At 43.2% G+C, this 20,347-nt stretch overlaps 1 long non-coding RNA gene and 1 pseudogene across 1 annotated transcript; both read right to left on the reverse strand.

Annotated features, from left to right (window-relative positions):
- Nucleotides 1-596: 596 nt before the first annotated feature.
- On the reverse strand, nucleotides 597-716 carry LOC133509288 (5S ribosomal RNA; annotated as a pseudogene).
- Nucleotides 717-3,228: 2,512 nt separating this feature from the next.
- LOC133508816 (uncharacterized) lies at nucleotides 3,229-12,532 on the reverse strand. The gene is made up of 3 exons (XR_009797161.1): nucleotides 12,181-12,532; nucleotides 9,240-9,292; nucleotides 3,229-5,685 (listed from the first exon to the last, which is right to left on the reverse strand). It is a non-coding gene; the product is annotated as an uncharacterized LOC133508816 (long non-coding RNA).
- Between the last annotated feature and the right edge of the window lie 7,815 nt (nucleotides 12,533-20,347).

Below are 20,347 nucleotides of genomic sequence, written 5' to 3' on the forward strand. Positions count from 1 at the left end.
GAGGCATCTGAATCAGATGCCCCAGCCACCTCATCTGGATCCTCCCAATGCAGAGGAACAGCGGCTTGACACTGAGCCCCTCCCAGATCCGTCTGTCAATCTCCCGCTCCAGTCTTCCCTCACCTAGAAGACATACATACAAGATACTCCACCACTTGGGGTAGGATCTCATCCCTGAGCTGGAGAGGACTGCCACCCTTTTCCGACTGAGGACCATGGTCTCAGATTTGGAGGTGCTGATTCTCATCCCAGCCACTTCACACTTGGCTGTGAACTGCTCCAGTGAGAGCTGGAGATCACAGCTTGATGAAGCCAACAGAACCACATCATCTGCAAAGAGCAGAGATGCGATGCTGAGGCCACCAAACTGGACCCACTCTACACCTCGACTGCACCTAGAAATTCTGTCCATACAAGTTATGAATAAAATTGGTGACAAAGGGGAGCCATGGACCAGTCTTCTTCTTTTTCTTTCAGCTTCTCCCGTTAGGGGTCGCCACAGCATGTCTTCTTAGATGAACGCATATTTTTTTGGCACAGTTTTATGCCCGGATGCCCTTCCTGACGCAACTCCTCTGCATCTAGCCAGGGAGAGAAGCTTACAGCACCTGGTATTCCCAGGCGGTCTCCCATCTAAGCGCTAACCAGGGCCAAACCCGCTTAGCTTCCGAGATCTGATGAGATAAGGTCGTTCTCAGGATAGGATGGCCGTAAGCCTCGCCCTGGACCAGTATTTAATATTAAAACCGACTTACTTTGTTTCTGAAGTATGGCATCTTTTAGCCTTCACGTGTGTATGCATATCAGGCATTAAATGTTGAATAACAACCAATTTCAGTCTTTTAAATGGTCACCAGTGCGCCCTACAGGGGATATTTGTGGCTATTTTTATTGAAAAATCGCAGTGAATCACCACAGGCCAGATTGGACCATCGAATGCGCCAGTTCTGGCTCATGGGTTGTACATTTTACACTCATACTGTGGCTCTTGTTGTTTATTGGCAAGTTTAACTTGCACATGCAGAAGGAACACTGTTTTAGCATCACTTTTTTTAAACATCCATCCATTTTCTTTGCCGCTTATCCTCACGAGGGTCACGGGAGTGCTGGAGCCTATCCCAGCTGTCAAGAGGCAGTAGGCAGGGTACACCCTGAACTGGTTGCCAGCCAATCAGAGGGCACATAGAGGCAAATTGCTGCACTCACAATCACACCTAGGAGCCATTTAGAGTCTCCAATTAATGTTGCATGTTTTTGAGATGTGGGAGGAAACTGGAGTGCCCGGAGAAAACTCACACAGGCACGGGGAGAACATGCAAAGTCCACACAGGCGGGTTCGGATTGAACCCGCGACCTCAGAACTGTGAGGCCGCGGGTTCGGATTGAACCCGCGACCTCAGAACTGTGAGGCCAACACTTTCTAACTGCCCCACCGTGGCGCCTTTTTTAAACATTAAAACCATTTTTCTCACCTCTGGGTCTTCACCGGATTATTATTTTGTGTTCCTGGTGATTGCTACTCATTTCAAATTGGGCACTGAGACATGCACAGAAATAATGAAAGAGGAAGTTTTTGTCTTGAGGGTATGAGAAACTGATTGCATACATAAATGGATTTTCAGGATTCCCTTACCCGGAAATGGGTCACCACGGCTTCCATCTGGACCCAGGCGTGGAGGTGGAGCTCAAAGGCGAGTGCCTACTGGCCAGGCCTGCACCCATAGGCTCGCCCAGGCATAGTCTGAAAGGGTATCATTGGTCCCCCTTCCCATGGCCTCAACACTTGTGAAAGCGGCCGTAGGGGTCGGGTGTATGGTGAGCTGGGTGGTAGCAGAAGTGGCAGTGGCAGGTCCAAATGTATTGTGATGGTCTGCCGGGAACAGCTGGCAGATTCCCCTGCCAGAAGGAATTTCAACTCCCACCTCCGAAAGAACTTTGCCCATGTTCCAGGGGAGCCGGGGGACATTGAGTCCGATTGGATGATGTTCTCCACCTCCATTGCTGAGGCGGCTAACTAGAGCTTTGGCAATAAGAGAAGGTGATCGGTGCATGTCGTGGCGGCAACCCCTGAACACGTCGGTGGACACCAACAGTGAGGGATGCTGTCAAACTGAAGAAGGAGTCCTATCGGGCCTTTTGGGCCTCTGAGACTCCTGAGTCAACTGATAGGTACCGGCTGGCCTGGCAGAATGTATTTTTGATCATTTATTTCATTGTTTCAGCGTATTACATTGTTCTTATGGAGAGACAGAAACAATTAATGCCAATGCGAATTCCAACAGTTTCTTCCCTCTCACATTCAACTGCTCAACGCTCAGTGACTCGAGTTTGTAGTTTGACAACCCAATTATTTATTTATTCATTTATTGTCAAATTTTTGTCTGTCGCAGAGGCGTGTCTTGAACTACCTGAGACAAATAAATTGCTTGTGTGCATTTGACAAATTTGGCACTGTGAGGCCAATGCTCTACAGCTGCCTCACCGTGCGACCCTTTCCCAAACCGTGTCCCAAATTTCGCACACAATTTTAAATGATCTCAAAGGATTTGCTTAGCTTCTATGCACATCCAAGTGGACTACGTGAGACTGTTAGAGTTATCGAAGAAAATTAAACAGGCAGTTATTTCCAAAAATATCAATATGGTTTGGAGCAAGCGTTCAATAACTTTGTCAAAATCGATAAGCCTTGGTAGTGTGGCATCAGTGACAAAACTGGAGACCAACTTCAGTGTATAGCTGGTGTGGAAAATGGAAAGTATTTGCCCCATGATGTGGCAGTGTTTACTCATATTTTATATATTGTTGAATGGAAGTCTTGCTTCTCCCTCAAAAATAAAAAATAAAAAATGGCATCTTGCTTGAGTTTATCAGAAAATAAGCCTCATTTTTAAATTCAAACAACAGAATAAGTGCCAAAGGTTCATCGCATTTGAGGTCCTTTAAGGGTGGCTTAATATTTTGTCCGTATAGTGTGACTCTAGTTAAGATTGAAGCATACCTACTGTAAATTTATTTGTCTTTCCCGGATAGTCAATGTCTGATGTATCATCTGTATGATGGTTTCTATAGTTTCATTGAGAGAAGTCATTCTCAAAATTACATCCCGATAGTTTATTTGTTACATTTGTACAGTACTATGTGTTCTCTAGCCATTTTCTCCTTTCAGTCTCACATTTGGAAGACTTTTGACAATCAAACAACCCAAAAACAAAAAATGACACAGATGCATGAGGTTTATCATGGTGTGGTTTATTATCGTGCGTTCTCACAACCTTTTCTAAAAAATAAAAATAAAAAATAAAACATCAACTATAATCACACATACACTTTTCTAGGCACTCAAAGAGGTTCTCACTCCACAGTAACACTCTAGTAGTGGTAGCCTACTTGTATCGCCACAGTCCCCTGGTGCAGTCTGATGCAAGCGTGACTGCCATTCTGCGCTTACGGCCCCTCCGACCTCCACCAAAAGTCCGATCACATTGTGGGTTGGCTGTCTAACCCAGGGACACAATGAAAACATGCACTCGGGCGACCCTCCAGTTGCACGCTGCCACTATTTATGCATATGTGTGTATACTCATACTGTGCATTGAACACATGAACTCACCACCATTTGATTTTGACACTCATATTTCATAAGCTTCCGGCTCTCACGCAAATTGTCGCTTGGCCTTGCCCCTAAGAACAGTATTTCCAGGAATCCCCTTTTAGACGAGTCAAGGGATTCCTGGGAAAACTGGACCCCAGGAGAGAGGAGCAAAACAGAAAATTCCAGACTGCTTTCTTTGTATGGAATAAATGGCAAGGGACAAATTAGGCAGTAAATCAAATTTATATTGATTTAAAAATATAGTAATACATAGATATACAATATCAGTAAATATGACGATCAATGACAAGTTTATTTTTTTCCAGGAGATTAATTCTAAACGTGAACTATAGTTGTGATGCACCTGTAAACTTTCTAAATGTCGCTCTCTGAAGCGGACCTCCGTCCCGAGCTACAGTGCTTCATCTCAGACTATCAACTGACCAGAGATGCAGCACTGCACCGTGGGCCGTAGGGAGGGATCACTTTGGATGTGGGGGCAGGGGTGCAAACAGACTATTACATGGGAACGGTAAACAGGAAATGACTTGAACTCTCAGTGGACATCATTCAAACTTCCTGTGCTGTTCCCTCTCATGTTACACACACATACACAACTTTTCAGATGGTCTTACTCAAATGTTGGAGGATATTTTGACATCTTCCAAAAATATAGTGAGGGTAAGAGTAAGTGTGTGTGTGCTACAAAAAAAAAGTAATAATAATATCAGGCGGAATGGTGGATAATCTGTTAAAGCGTTGGCCTCACAGCTCTGAGGTCCTGGGTTCAATCGCGGACCCGCCTGTGTTGAGTTTGCATGTTCTCCCCGTGCCTGTGTGGGTTTCCTCCGGGCACTCCAGTTTCCTCCCACATTCCAAAAACATGCAACATTAATTGGACACTCTAAATTGCCCCTAGGTGTGATTGTGAGTGCGGCTGTTTGTCTCGATGTGCCCTGCGATTGGCTGGCAACCAGGTCTGGGTGTACACCGCCTCCTCCCCGTTCACAGCTGGGATAGGCTCCAGCACTCCCCGCGACCCTTGTGAGGATAAGTGGCAAAGAAAATGGATGGATGGAATAATAATATCAATGCTCACATTTGATTGAATGTCAGCTAGTATTAATTTCACAGTTTATTTTGATTGTAGTTTCGAGTGGTGTAGCAGTACAAAGCATTATACGGAGAGCTGCTTCTGATATTTTACCTCTTTGATGTCAATCAATAGTGAAGCAATAACATTTGAGAAACAGTTCTCAGCATGATGCTGGGAAGTTCTACACCACCGTATTTTACAACCGGAATGCTAAATTTGAGCTTCATTTTCACATGACGATAACAGAAAGGAATCAGTTTTACTCATGTAACTATTTGAATGAGTTGCCAGTTTTCAATCATTCACACGACAATAATTGTTCATAATGGGAAATATATTCTAACTTAATATTTTTCACACTTTTAATGGCAAAATGTTTTTCCAATTACAGTAGTTTGATGATTTGCAACATTATCTGAAGATACAAATAACATATTTGTATACAGAGCATAAGATTTTATTCCTACTGCTTAATCATCTTAATCCTTTCAATGAGCGCCACAAGAGCAGACCGCCGAATGAATGATTTGATTTCTGAGCTCTGTGTACATTTGTGAAAGTATCGGAACTATTGCATGTCTTTCCTGTGAGAAATGTGTCATAATAGGCCACCGCCATTTGCTCTGTCAATGAGGATCGGCTTTACTATAAATGCTTGAAATGTTAAATCATCAATACGTTTTTCAAAATAGGCCTTCAAATGTGGCTGTTTCTGCATGGGAAGGATTTACCCATATAAAAACAAGGCTGCATAAAACAATAAAAAATAATTGAAAAATAGTTGGGTTTTTTTGTTTTACAGAAATGTTTTTTTGGGTCAAAAGATATGAAAATTAACACCTGCTAAACTAAACGAATACTTCTCTGTCAGTGTCAAAGCAAAGCGGGCAAACAGGGAAAGCGTTGGTTGAAGACGATTGCACTGCATTAGAAGATGTACCCAAGTCAGAGTGAAGAGCATCAATGAAGCGACGTCACCTCATCTCCTCTGCAACACCTGATAAAACAAAATACCATTTTAAATATAGGTTGACAGTGGTGTTTCTAATAAACAGGCCAGTAGGACAGCCTGCAGGAATATTTGGAGAAACTGGAAGACTTCGACTGGAAACTCTCTGTCGGTCCATATAAGGGCCGAGTTGCCCTTTTTATTTTTGGGAGAATGGAAAATGGGATCACTGCACTGGATAAACATTCCCTCTTTCAGAATGTGTGATTGCTCCCACAGATAGATTTTCACCCCACCCCCCTATTCCAGCTGGCTACATACATTCCCTTTTCTAGAAAGGGAGGAGGGCGGGTTGAAGGTTGGCGGGGGTCTCAATGAAGGCCAGCAGAAGAAGGGGGAGCTTCATCTCTCTTTGCCTGGGCTCAACAAGTCCATATTAAGAATAATGGCCATGGTAGGGCAAGTCTCAAAGCCTGTTCTCATGAAGTGTGATCTACTGTACATGTACATGTAACCCACTAATAAACACAACTGCCCTCTCTCAGCCTTGTGTGTGAGACAAGTCAAAACCAGCATCTTGTCTCCAAGTGCTTTGAAAAAAATGTGGAATGTGTGAAAGTATAACTCATCTGGCACATGCACACAAAAACCCTATGTTTTTAGGATGTGGAAGGAAAACGGAGTGCCCGGAGAAAACCCATGCAAGCAGAACATGGAAACTTCACACTGGCAGGAACCGAAATTGAACTCTGGATGTCAGAACTGTGAGGCAAACACTTTTCGAACATTTCTTGCAAACTATCCCACCTGGGCAGCACGTTGAGGCAACTGGTTAGAATCCCGGCCCTGCCTGTGAGGAGTTTGCATGTTCTGCCTGTTTCTGCGTGGGTTTTTCCAGGCATTCCAGTTTCCTCCCGCATCCCCAAAAACATGCAACATTAATTGGACACTCTAAATTTCCTCTAGGTTTGACTGTGAGTGTGACTCTTGTCTGTCTCTATCTGCCCTGCGATTTGCTGGTAACCAGTTCAGGGTGTACCTGCCTCCTGCCCGTTGACAGCTGGGATGGGCTGCATTGGAGTAATAAGACCTCAACATAGTTTTTTAGATGCATGCACACACATACAAGCACAAACTGTATGTCATCCCACTTCAGCATTTAGTGTTGCTTTCATGGAATACCGTGTAATAAAACTCCAATGCTCCAGTTTTGGATTTAACTACTAGCACAAATCTAATGGGGTCAGCATTACTAATGAAGAACAACGATGGTTTTACAACATTAACGTGTATCCATTACCCTCCACAATTCTGCCACTCAAGTGGAAAAACACACGAAACCAGCATGACATTAGTTAACCTGGATGTTCAGTGTGGAGGCAGACTAACGTGTGTTCAAGTGTGTTTATACAGACCATGATAAGAGCCAAAGAGACGTCTCTTCTGTTAAGCCAAACATTTCCTTACATGGTCGTATTTCCCCCTCCCAGTTCTGTAAATCACACACAGGAAACCCACTCCATTTGACTTTATCTGCCTGCCGTACAAAGAACAAAATAGACTACGAACTGAGTGACTTTCATTGTGCAAGTTACACTGCCATTTTTGGAAGCTGAAGAGAGCATTTTGAGGAGAAGGGCGACACAAGCGTCTAATGGACGTTCTTGATGACAGCGTTGCTCATTTTTGTACTTGTTTTCAATTTGATTAATAGGGGGAGGGCAAAAAGAGCATTTTTCATCCAGGGAAAAAGGGCAGGTGCTTGTAAACATCTTGTGGTGTATGTGCGCGTGTGCCTGGGTCTGCCTGAGAGCCGGTAATTGACCTTTCCGACCTGTCAATCACTCGTACAAAAATAGGCAATCAGATACCCGCATTGTCTTAACACCTGGCTTGACACGCCCCTCCTCGCCATATTGTCCCACAAGCAATGCTGGTTGTCAGTAGCGTGCACTTGGAAAAGTTAATGTTACGAAGATGCGCTTGGGCAATGTGCAATTCTGATGAAAGATATCCTGCTAGGTTACAAGGGTGCCGGTTGATTCATTTTCCATGGCCTAAAACACAGCTGACGAAGTGTCTACGATGGATTAAGGGTTGCGGAAGAGCGCATGTACAACTAAGTGTGGACAATATCAACAAACACAAGGCTGTATGTTCGAAGGTAAGCGAGGGAGAAGTATCTTGTCTGAGTTTGATTTTATTATTATCAGTGCTTTATACATTGCAGGAGAAAAACTTTCACTTTGTTTGTGTATCACTGACCTGCTAAATGAAGTGTGTAATGTTTTATGCCGATGAGTCGGGTAAGTGATACATAAATGCGTGATGTCATGCAAGAGAAATGTCTATTTGCCTATTTGTATCACATCGGACTTTTAAGACAGGTTCCATTAAGAGCCAATTCAAATGAATACACCCAATTACAAAGACTACAATGATATTACTCGTGATCTTTCCAAGTAAAAAGTAACTCACCCTGCTTTGCATGCGCAGTACAATGCCACTATTTTATCCTGTTGGATTTCAATATGAAGTTTGTGAGGCATCAAACGTTTTTTTCATCTATCAACATTTTGCTGTAACTCTGACATTGTGTCCTGCACTGTCCAAAATCTTAATTCCGTGTACATATCCTTGCGTGAAATAGTTGAGACCTCTCTGTAGAACACTCTTGGACAAGTCTGACGCATTTGGCAAAAAACATACCCCAATATTATCTGGATTATCCGTGATAGAGAATTGACTTCAAACATATTCTGTTCATTCGCCATTTTTGAACCTTGTGGGACTTGGCAAAGGGGGCAGAGCTTAAGATCGCCATCAGAAAGGTCCATTTATTTCTACACACGCTGTCATTCAATCCATGACCCAGCATGTCCAATATTTTTCCTGATAATACTGTATTTGTGTATTTGAGCCACTGTGGCAAATCTGGCAAGAAAAATGCACATGATACGTGATAACATATTTTTTTTTACACTAACAAAGCTCTCAAGCATAAAATGTACAAGTGAATTAAACTGTTGTATCCAATCAATATGCGCATCCATCCATCTTTTTTTCAATACCACTAGTTCCCCTGAGGGGCGCTGTTGAGCTGGAGCTTCACATAAGTGTAAAAGTACAAAAGAACAATTAGTTTGAATTCAACAGTAAATAAAACACGAAAAACTGGCTAAGTAGACATCAGGAACAATGTGAAATTTACCCTGGGAATGATGCGATTTTGTTCCATAAGGGGGACTGATGTCGGGGAGGGGGTGGTGGGGGGGAATGTGTTTGGGAGGGTTGAGGAGGGGGCAGGGATCATGTGAAAGTTCTGTCAACCCAGTAGAACCATTCACATTGGCAAGATGCTTTAAGATGCAAACAAACTAAATCAAGCATTTCCCGCTGTGACTTTTTATCAAGTACATCACGAAGTTCCTCACTCATTCTCTGAAATCCGAAAACAATTAATTTCTTTTGAACCGTTGAGTCTGTAGCACCACAGGTCTGAGAGGAATGCTATTTCAGGTACTGTATGATGTTTTTCATGTATGTATAACACATTTGACAATAAAGTTACTTTAACTTGAACGTGTATGTATGGATGTCACCTCTTGGGAAATCGCCTTCCAACATCCGTCTGTGAGTGGATGAGCAGTGAGTACTGAGGGAACAGAAAATCATGAATGGAATAGAATGCATTTTCATCAGTAAGATATATAATATTCAAACTAAATACACACACACAGACACACATTCATATATATATATATATATATATATATATATATATATATATGAAGAGTTCAGACGCAAAAGCAGATATATCCATTTTTGTTGTTTCTGTAGATTCATTGATTTATATAGGATATATATCAAATTTTATATCTATATTTGAATATTATATAAATCAAAGAATCTACAGAAACAACAAAAATTGATATATCTGCTTTTGTGTCTGAACATTTCAGATATAAATATATCTAATACCACACGCCATACCATGTTTTGCTTTGAGATGGGATTTGAAACTTGTTGTGCTTCAATGAAAAGAATGTTCAATATTGCACTATCTGCAAATTACCTTTTGTTTCCTCGAAGTCCCATTAGAAAGACTTTTTAAGCCAAATTTGCTGCCAATCAGACCAGCCTGAGTGTCCTCACTGACCTTTGCACCGATGTAGGCATTGACCTTTTGGCAACTTGTGCCACATTTCTGATCTCTGGCCACAGTTAAGGAAAAGGCGCATGTATGGTGGGTACGGAAGCTATTTCAAAACTCGAGCTTTATGAAGACAAGAAGCTCAGGTTTACAAAATATTCATCATCATGGTTGTAATTTGCAATGGTGTAAAATGTCACGATGTGTAATGTTTTGGTATGAGAGTCCAAACCTGGGCATTCTTTGTGATGGCAGAACTTTGAATATGGCTTTCAGTAAATCACGAGTACTATCATAGCTGTGCCTATTGTTGTGGCCAATACGTGTACGATGTCGTGGTTTTGTTTTTGAGTGTGTGTGTGTCCACTTTGGCTGTCTAAACAAGCATAATGGAGAATCTGTATTCCCCCTTTTTCCCCCCAGAACAGTTCGATGAACAATGTCTCGTGAGCTGTGTCTCACTACTGCTGTACCAAGTTTAAAATCAATCACCAACTGTTCACAGCAACAACAATAAAAATGTAATTTTAGTTCCTCTGAAATAGGTATACAGTACTGTTGTCCCTGTGTAGTATTAAAAGTGATATGTATTAAATGAATGAGTATAAGAAAGGTGGAAATTGTGCTAACGAAATTCACCCACACAAAATCAACGTTTTCACAATGTAATCGTTTATTTTACTTGTTACAGAATTTTTATTTGAGGCCCGATACCAGTTATGTCCCAAGGAATTCAATTTCAATTTTATGGCCTTATCTATCCAATCCTCTCTCCCCGAGCCCATGCCAGGTGCCTTTAGGCGAGGGGAAAACATACATTAGGCTGGTCGCCAGCTAGTTGTAGCGTTAGTCTGCAAAAATGCAGTCTTATTTAATTCTTATTCAAAGATTTGTTTTGACTTTTTTTTCAAAATTTACATCAAGACAAAAAGATTTAAAAATACAAGATCTTATTTTAAAAAATTTTATCAAGTCAGTTCCTACAAGCTCCATTGAAAGATTTTTTTCCCCCACTTATTTCAGGGAGTGGGGGGCACGGTGGGGCAGCTGTACAGCGTTGGCCTCGCAGTACTGAGGGTTCAATTCCCAGTCCCGCCTGTGTGGAGTTTGCATGTTCTCCATGTGCCAGCGTGGGTTTTTTCCGGGCACGCCGGTTTCCTCCCACATCCCAAAAACATGCATTCATTGGAGACTCTAAATTGATTGTGGGTGCGACTGTTGTCTGTCTCCATGTTCTCTGCGATTGGCTGACAACCAGTTCAGGGTGTATCCTGCCAACGACAGCTAGGATTGGATGCACCACTCCCGCGACCGTGGTGAGGATAAGCGGCTCAGAAAATGAATGGATGGATTTTGGGGATGAAATGTCTCGTTGTAAGTGAAAGGATCATCCTATTGAAATATCATGAACTGATCTGATTAGAATCTTAAGACAAGCTCTTGTAACTTAAAGGTCGACTGACGTCCCACGTCGTGTGAAGAGTGCAATATCCAGCAATACGACGAGACGGTATTTTGGCTAACACGCAGGAAAAAAAACAGCGGTAGAACAGGGCGTCTGGAAAAAACGTCACTTCCTGCTTCTTCTCCAAAACGAATGCCTCAAGAGGATTTTCATGATGGGAGATACAAAAATCCATATACGACAACATCATGACGTGTAGTGAAAAAACGGATGGGTCCATTTCGGATGCCTTTTTTTTTTTGTTAAAAACACTAAAAATTATGCCATGAGTGTCGGTAGAGCTTTAAACAAGCCTCTTGAAAAAATTTTTACAATTTTGAAAAATGTCAAATCCAAACTGTCTTAAAATAACAACAGAAAGATGTTTCCAAAAGAAATAAGACAAATTAACAAGGCTGGATTTTGCACTTTTGGATCCCACAAAGTGAGCAATGTTTTAAGTTCACACAATTTTGATGGGGCGAAACTGGGCCTGGTCATGTTTCTCTCTGTGTCACCATGTGTAATACAATTTTCAAACGCAAAACGGAAGAATTATCACTGTGAATTTAAAAACCTGTGTGGCTTCGTAAGAAACTTAATTACTGTAATGTGCGAAGGAGGTTGTGCTAGCCTACGGCTGCACTCAGTGGACAGTTCATTAGGTAGCCCTCCACAGTACAATGGGATTGAATATAAAAGCTGTATTAAATATTATATTCATCACCTTTGTAAAGTTTACATTTTTCATACATCTTTTGTACTGAACTGTAACCCAAACACTGTAGGTGTCCCACAAAAAATATATTCAAAGTCTCAACAAGCACTTTGCTCAGGTTGTAACTGTCATAAATAGACCATGACCCAAATTAAGTCCAACTGCCTGTCTAGTAAATTTAAGCAGATTGAAAAGAACTTGGAAGAAAATAAGGTTGTGTTATTGTACCTTGTTGGAAGATGTCACATCATGGTCACTCGGCAAGTCTTGGTCTGGTCTGTTTCTTTGAACACTCCCCGAAAACAGTGATCACCATCAGTGTGGGACCCCTCTGGCATCCTTGTGTTGTCTTTATGAAGCAGATGGACTTTCGAGCCAGCATTCTTCTGTTACCTTGTATGGTCACTGGAAGGCGGCACCGAAGCCAGAGAATGCCCCCCCTGCACATGACTGATGGTGCTGATCTCAGAAAACCCCAGAGACTTCCACTGGTGACCTGCGAAGTTTGTCTGGGAAAACACTACGAACTACTGGTAGAAAAGCTGAGACGAGTCGGTTAGTGGGGGGTCAAGAGGAGGACTGGGAAGATATACAAGTTGAAAAAACATAGCATGCGAGGAGGGAAAATTGATGAAAAGCAGGAGGAGTAAGTTTGGAGGGGATATATTTCATTCACTCAATGAGAAAAAGCTTTTGACATCTTTTCATATTTCTTCTAAATTTGGGCTTTTCTGCTCGGGCACCTAAGTGGACAGCATACTTGAATAGCATGTGGGATTGATTACACCAAGAAAAGGAAGCGGGTCATTATTTGGAGTATCAAAGCATGTGTGCACACACACACACATGCACACGCACACCCAGGCAAATCCAAGAAATATTTTAACCTTTAAAAACTCCCATCAGGACATAACTGCATTCATATCATCGTGGAGCCACGGGCGTGTTTGAAGTTCCCCAGAACACAAACTTAGGGAGGATATTTATTTGAAACTCTAAAGACGTAATCCATGAACTTAATTTGCATGAATACATTATCATATACATTTGCATAGGAAAGCCGAATCCCTGAAGCATACTTTTGCGGCGTTTGTGCAGCTACTAAGCACTTGGCTCCCTGTCGTAAATCATCATGTGGCCACGAATATGCCGCAACCGTATTTTGTTCGACTTTTTCACAGAAGTCATGTAAATAAAGGAATCAACTGTGAAGACACAAATTTGTTTTCACAATCAGAGTCACTTTGGCATCAATGGAACAGTCTACTGTTGATAATAATAAAAGGTGTCCCGGGTCTGGAGTCTTGGAGAACCAGCAAATAATAGGTGCTAACAGAAAGATGGCCAAGACCAATGGGGTGCCACGGTGGCACAGCTGTAGAACATTGGCCTCACAGTTCTGAGGACCAAGGTTCAAATCTTGGCCCCCGCCTGTGTGGAGTTCCCATTTTCTCCATGTACCGGTGTGGGTTTTGTTTCCTTCACTGTCAAATGATGTCCATCCATAAATTTTGTACCGCCGATCACAGGTGAGGTGGGGCCTGTCCATCTGATAAAATCAACAAACAGTCATTAACACACAAATTGGAGCCTTTGAACATTTTATATTCTTTAATTAACCTGCCATACACAATTCTGAAAAGTTGGAAGAAGCCAAAGTATCCAGGGAGAGACACAAAGAGCTGAGCTGAGATTCAAACTCAGAACCGCTGAACCTTAGGCCAACCATAAACAATCCAATCCATCCAATTGCAAATAGAATTTCATAAGGGTTTCACAAAGAGTACAGTGAGTTTATGTTCTGGAAAGGATTGCTGTTCATAAATACCTGGAATCCCTATCTTTAAAAAAAACAAAGACTAAGTCTGAAACGTTGGTGTTCTGAAAGATTCTGAACTGACTTTCAATAGTCATTTCAAATCAATCTCAAAAACTCTTTTTTTTTTACCATCTGAAGAACATATCTATAGTGAAGTCTTGTATTCAGAATGCTGCAGCTTGGGTTTTGACCAGAACAAAGAGGTCAGAGCGTATAACTCAAATTCCGAAGTCTTTACACTGGCTTCCAGTCAGCTTTAGAATCGATTTGAAAGCTCTGCTACTGTTCTATAAATCACTAAATGATTTGTGTCCTGAATACACGAAAGAAATGCATACGGAATACAAACCCAGTCAAGTTCTGAGATCAACTGACTCAGGTAAAATAGTGGAGCGCAGAGTCCAATGCAAAGATGGTGAAGGAGCACTTAGTTATTATGCTGGACACAAATGGAGGTTCCCAACAGAGGTGAGGTCAGCCCCCAACTGTGAATGTTTTTAAATCCAGGTTGAAAACTCTTCTTTTTTCTCATGCTTTTTAGAGTATTTCCACTTTAAATAATATTTCTTGCACTGTATGGTGTTTTTAATTTTACTTTTTTTCATTTCTATATATATATGTATATAGCTTTTGTTGTAATTTTTATTGTTTTTTCTCCCTGTTTAACTGTACATTGATATACTTCGCGTATGAAATGCGCGAATAAATTTGTTTTGCTTTGCTTAGCGAAGACAAGTCGTGGAGTCAGAGAGGAACAACGTTTGATGAAGATTCAATAAAGTAGTGGAGATGATGCAAGTAGTGAAGTGAAGTGGCACTGGAGGTCTCCATGTGAGGACTGGGTTTGTAGAGAAGGAAATAAAAAAAACCACAAAGACAAAAGAGGGACGATGTGAATAAAATGTGAAAATATATAAAGATGAAGACAAGCAATTATCATCCTGACCGATGCCATCCTTATTTCAAGGTTTGGGATACTTGTGGAGACTGCTTACAGCAGCTGCTGATTCTTAAAGCAAAATAATAATAATAAAATAAAATATAACATCTCTTGTTGAGCAAGTCCTACTTCGCTCTACATTGGAGCGGTTTGACACACTGGTGAATTAGCACGTGTCAGGAAGAAAAAAAAAAACATTTTCTTTCACACGGTATCCATCATTGTGAATTAAAATTCCAAATATCAAAGGTTCTAGTGGTATCAGTACTTGGTATCTGTGAGTGCTCAAAAGTGAATACTTGTATTTGTCTGAAAAAAGTGGGATTGAAGTTACCTAACCAGTACATAATCAGATTTTTTTTAAAGAGATGACTGATAATTATTAGAACAAATAAAGTAGTGTAAAGCATACATACATGCATAGGTACCTATATACCAATAATTAATTTGACCTCGATCCTCCCTTTTCAATCAAAGTCAGATTATTGGATGTCTCAAAAAGACTACCCTGATTTATTATCTTTACGAGAGATTTTTCTTTTTTTCCGATTGGCATGGCCCCACAATGGTAAATGTTGAAATTTTGTGGTCAACAAAATGAAGGCCTAGCCACAGACTGTGATTGTGAACCGTTCTGGTAAATGCGGAACCTACAGTAATTCCAGATTCCGCAAAGCAGGTCGAAGCACTTCCTTCCAATTCGGATGATGTCGGAATCCCAGAGCAGTCAACCACGACAATGCACCCAGCCAGAGGAACTTTGCACATCTATAATGTTTAACACAAGATGTGATGTTTGTTGAGAATCAGATCAATCAAACAGAAGAAAGTTTCTGGAGGGGAGAGAGGAAAGAAGACAAAAGACAAAGCACAACGCTGTAAACAAGATGAGAAAAGTAAATCCATATCTAGAACAAAGAGACATTAGATATGAGTGTTGTATGGGTCAGTAGTGCTACCCCTACTGAGCGAATGGCAATACAAGATCGCACAGGATAAGAAGCATACAGGACAAGGGTCGTGAACCCGTGTTTACATCTGAAGTGCGGCGGGATTGACTATGTAAACTATAAATCCACAGGACCAGTGTAAGTGAGGGGATTCTAAAGTAATTTGCATATTCAGGAGCGATTTGTTGCAATAAATCAGTAACTACAGTCACCGGAGAAGGAAAGTTCTTCTTCTCATTTGGTGATTACGTGTATCCGCTTTAGTACATGATATTACTTTTGAGCAAGTTCTTTGACTTTGCGGTAGAAGCTTCACTATTTGCTCCACTCCACCAGTTCAAGGGTGCGCTGGAGTGTTGGTATTTGGTGTTTTTTTTTTTCTTTTAGTACATTGTATTGAATCAGGTTCTGCCTGTATATTATAATTATTAGAACAGTTCAACGTGTGTCCGAAAAACATTATCATTAAATATTTGTTGTAGGTGGTCAATTTCATATTGTTCTGATGTGCTAAAAAGGGGTTTTCAGTTGTCGAAATCCAGATTATACAGGATTAGGGTGATCATACTAGGAGCTAATTGAGATCCTGTTGTTAAAGTGGATTTATGGTGTTTTAGATTTGGGAGTTTTGAGAGTTTGATGCTGTTACAGTCTATCATTTCCAATTCCAGCCGAGAATGAGCCTCCTCTTTGTAGTGGATCCATTTGATGAGGTATTGCTAAATATCCATCCCTCGATCTTCTACCTCTTATCTGGTCGGGTTGCAGGGTCAGTAGCTTGAGCAGGGATGCCCAGATTTCCCTTTCCTCAGCCAATTCAAGCAACTCTTCCAGGGGGATCCTGAGGGGTTCCCTGGCCAGCTGTGAAACGTAGTCTCTCTCTCCAGATGGTCCTGGCTGCATTCATTTAGTCTTTCCCCCTGTTTACTTTTCTGAAGAGTGGATTGACAAAATCTATTTTTATTATTGTTCAAACAAAAAATTATTACAACAGAATCCAGGGTTTGAAACCATTTCCATGTGGTATTAAATGGAATCATTGAAAATATATATTTTTTAATGTATCTATTTATAAGGTTTTCATTTGTATTGTAGCTATTCTTCCAACTAGATGTATAGGCAAGTTATTTCAGCGTCTTAATTCAGATGTGTCTGTCATGCTCCTGGCTTCCTGCCCAGGCTGGGCGGGGCCAGCCAATTAGTCAGCGCGCACCTGTACCTTGTCCCGGCTGAGTACTCTCAGTATAAGTAGGACTTGGGGGACGACTAGTTTTCCGCCAGATCGTTGCCTTTGATGCCTCGTTCCCGCACTCCGGTTTGCCTGACTTCTGCTCTTCGTGTACCGACCCACGCCTGTCCCTTGACTGCCCTCGTAAGACGTTACTATTACCTCTGCTTGTTTGGACTGTCTGCCTGATCCCTGACCTTCGACCGAATAAAGGTTACCTCTGTACTGCCCGCTTGTCTCTGGAGTTGTACATTTGGGTCCGCCCTCGAGCCCCGTTCGTGACAGTGTCATGACCAGAACAGGGACTGGGCCCAAATGCATGGCTCACGGGTCTCAGGAGCAGTTAGGGAAGTGTCTTTATTCAGTCCAATGTCAAAGCAACGGGGACCGGGACAGCCAGGACAGGGACCAACAGGGCCATGACAGTTACCCCCCCTTAACGGCTGGCCCCTTTAGGGCCCAGATGCCCCAGGATGGGAGACATGAAAGTCACTGATGAGAGGAGGCGGAGGCGGAGGGGGAGGCGGAGCCAGCGCACAGCGTAGACTGGGCCCCCGTCGACCATGTGGCGGGAGGAGGGGGCTCGGTAGGCGGGACCAACGGAGACGACCGAGCTGCCTTGAGTAGACTAACATGGAAGGCTGGATGGACCCGCATCGATTTCAGGAGCTAGAATGTTACTGTAACCTTAGTGATTGGAAAGGGACCAATGAAGCTGGGAGCAAGCTGGCAAGATTCCATCCAGAGCAGGAGGGCTTTCGCCGACAGCCAGACGCACTATCCCACCTTGTAATTCGGCGCCCTCATCCTCTTGCGGTCTGCCGCGGCCTTATAGGTGCGTCCCATGCATTGAAGCATCCTTCTGGTCAGTTCAGTTTCTCCCAGGTCCGCTTACAGCATCTTACTGGAACACTATGTCCATCAGGAGCTCGGCTGTTGGCTTGGCGGAGGGGATTTTCGGCAATGAATGAACCATCTTAGAAAACTGGTCCACCACCGTAAGAATGGTGGTGTAACCTTGTGAAGCCGGGAAACTGGTCACAAAATTCAGGGAAATGCGGGACCATGGGTGTTGAGGAACGGCCAGAGGGCGTAACTCCTCTGCGGGGCGTTGCCAGGAGGGTTTGTTCGCAGAGCAGACCGGGCACGGATTGACGTACTCCCTCACATCCTTCTTGATGTTTGGCCACTAAAAACGTTGCTCCACTACCGTCCGCGTCTTGGCCATGCCCGGGTGACACACGGTGCGATTTGTGTGGCGCCAGTCAATTACCTTCCCCCTTAGTGGTGATTCGACATATAGCTGGTCATCAGGGCAGCCTGCAGGGCTGGGGGAGTCCTTAAGTGCCTCTTTCACTTGGGTCTTGATCTCACTGGTGAAGATTGAGACGAAACAAGTGTCGGGAAGAATAGGGGGGTGATTGGACTCGGTTCTTTCCCTCTCAAGTATACGTGATAGCACATCGGGCTTTCTGTCCTTAGTCCCCGGCCAATCGATCATAAAGAAGTGAAACTGTGTAAAAAAAAAAAAAAAAATAGCACCCACCTTGCTTGTCGGGCAGTAAGCCTCCTGGCGGATTTTAGGTACTCTAAGTTTTTATGATCCATAAGTACGAAGAGTCCCCTGTGTCCCCTCCAACCAATGTCTCCATTCTGACAAGGCTGTCTTGAAGGCCAGCAATTTGCAGTCACCAATGTTGTAATTTCATTCCGCTGAAGTTAGTTTTTTTGAGAGGAATGCGCAGGGTTGAAGAGTCCCATCCTTGGGACTTCTCTGGGAGAGAACCACCCCTATAACCTATATTCGACACGTCGACCTCAACAACAAAATGTCTTTCAGAATCAGCCAAGATGAGGACCAGAGCTGAAGTGAAGCCAGCCTTGAGCCTACGAAAGGTCGCCTGGCTGGCCGGATTCCAGTCGAAAGCACAGTGGCGTGAGTTGAGCGCATGCAATGGGGCAGCTATGGTGCTAAAATTCCGAATGACTTTGCGGTAGAAGTTAGCAAACCTGATAAAACTCTGTACTTCTTTGCGATTAGTAGGAGTGGGCCACTGAAGGACTGCCTCAACCTTGCCGGGATCCATGCGAATCTCCCCCTCCGCTAAGACAAAGGCCAGGAACGAGACGTAGGGCCGGTGGAATTCACATTTTTCCAATTTGACATATAGGTTGTGGCGCAACAGCTGTTGCACCACAGCACGAACGTGCCTGACATGGGATTTTTCGAAAAATCAGGATGTCATCAAGGTATGCAAAAACATGTCTATTAAGCATTTCGCGAAGAACGTCATTGACAAGGTTCTGAAACACAGCTGGTGCATTAGTGAGTCCAAAAGGCATTACCAAATACTCATCGTGTCCTGTAGGCGTGTTAAAAGCAGTCCTCCACTTGTCTCCCTCCCTAATGCGTACCAGGTGGTATGCGTTCCTCAAGTCCAGCTTGGTAAAAATCCTGGCTCCTTTCAGCAGCTTGAAGGCTGTGGCAATTAGGGGAAGAGAGTACCTGTTTTTTAACAGTGACATCTTCAGACCCCGGTAGTTGATGCAGGGGTGCAGGGATTTGTCTTTTTTCTCCATGAAGAAGAAGCCGGCTCCGGTGGGTGATGACGAGGGTCAGATGAGGCTCGCCGCCAGTGACTCCTCCACTTAGTCCTTCATGGCTTGGTATTCTGGGCCTGAAAGAGAGAAGAGTCTCCCCCACGGGAGTGAGGTGCCGGGCAACAAATCAATAGCGCAGTCATATGGTCAATTAGGCTGAAGAGATTTGGCCTTGACATCAGAGAACACCTCCTTCAGATCTAAATAGCAGGGAGGCACTATGGTTAAGTCCGTCTCCTGCTGAGAGTTCCGCAGTAAATTCAGAATGACCTGCGAGCCCCCCTTCTCAGAGGATGAGAAGGACGCCACGACTTCATTTGTCCAGATGGCCAGTCAATAAGAGGGTTACGCATCTTGGGCCAGGGACTCCCCAGGATGATATCGCTGCTCTATGAATCAAAAACATGAAAACGCAAACGTTTGGTGTGTGCGTCTGGTAACGTCATGCCTAAGATCTGAGTCCGGTGAGTTATCTGGCACAGAAACATGCCATTGGCTGCACAGGGGTGCCAGAGACGCTGTGTTCTAAAGGTCTCTAGGTGCAATCTGTCAATCAATTGCAGATTAAGGAGGTTGGCATCTGACTCAGAATTAATAAACGCCATAGCCGTGCATAATTGTCCACCTGCACTTAACGTTACATACAGTCGGGATCGAGCTGAAGCGCCCGCGGTGTAGTTCAAACACCGTCGTGGATACTCTGAGCACGGGTTGTCCAGGGTTGACCAGACATGGAGCCACGAGGTGGCCCAGCTGTCCGCAGTAGAAACAGCGGCCCTCTCACCGGCGTTTTGGTCGCTCCTCGAGAGAGCCGTTGACCCCCTCTACTTGCATGGATTCCATCCCATCAACAAGGA

Source organism: Syngnathoides biaculeatus, chromosome 11 (genome assembly GCF_019802595.1).
Source record: "Syngnathoides biaculeatus isolate LvHL_M chromosome 11, ASM1980259v1, whole genome shotgun sequence".
In the NCBI taxonomy this organism is placed as follows: Eukaryota; Metazoa; Chordata; class Actinopteri; order Syngnathiformes; family Syngnathidae; genus Syngnathoides; species Syngnathoides biaculeatus.